This window comes from Apis dorsata, unplaced genomic scaffold (genome assembly GCF_000469605.1).
Source record: "Apis dorsata unplaced genomic scaffold, Apis dorsata 1.3 scaffold_174, whole genome shotgun sequence".
NCBI lineage: Eukaryota > Metazoa > Arthropoda > Insecta > Hymenoptera > Apidae > Apis > Apis dorsata.
Window position 1 is genome coordinate 340490 of NW_006263462.1, and position 280 is coordinate 340769.

At 46.8% G+C, this 280-nt stretch overlaps 1 long non-coding RNA gene across 1 annotated transcript in view; it reads left to right on the plus strand.

Moving 5' to 3' along the window:
* The window catches only part of LOC116185426, a 1673-nt gene extending 1393 nt beyond the window's left edge, over nucleotides 1–280 (plus strand). Inside the window, exon 3 of the long non-coding RNA XR_004150271.1 lies at nucleotides 16–280. This is a non-coding gene — a long non-coding RNA (uncharacterized LOC116185426). The remainder of the gene's footprint in view (nucleotides 1–15) is intronic.

Consider the following 280-nt stretch of genomic DNA (forward strand, 5'->3'; position numbering starts at 1 on the left):
GTTTCAATTCGTTAGTAGGCGAACCGGTGCTGGCAGAAATATGTAATTGCCGACGAAAAAGCGCGGGGAACCGTCGCATACACGGCCCACTGACTTCTGATGCGATCAACATCGGCATGGACACAATATCCAACGTTATATCGCCACCCTAATTATAATTAGTTCGCTAATAATTGCGCCTTGAATTCTAATGCAGCTGAACAGCCTGGGAGATGGGCTTTTCGCAACTGACTCGTGTCTCGACGGTTACCATACGTTGAGACCAACGCCATTTTTTTTT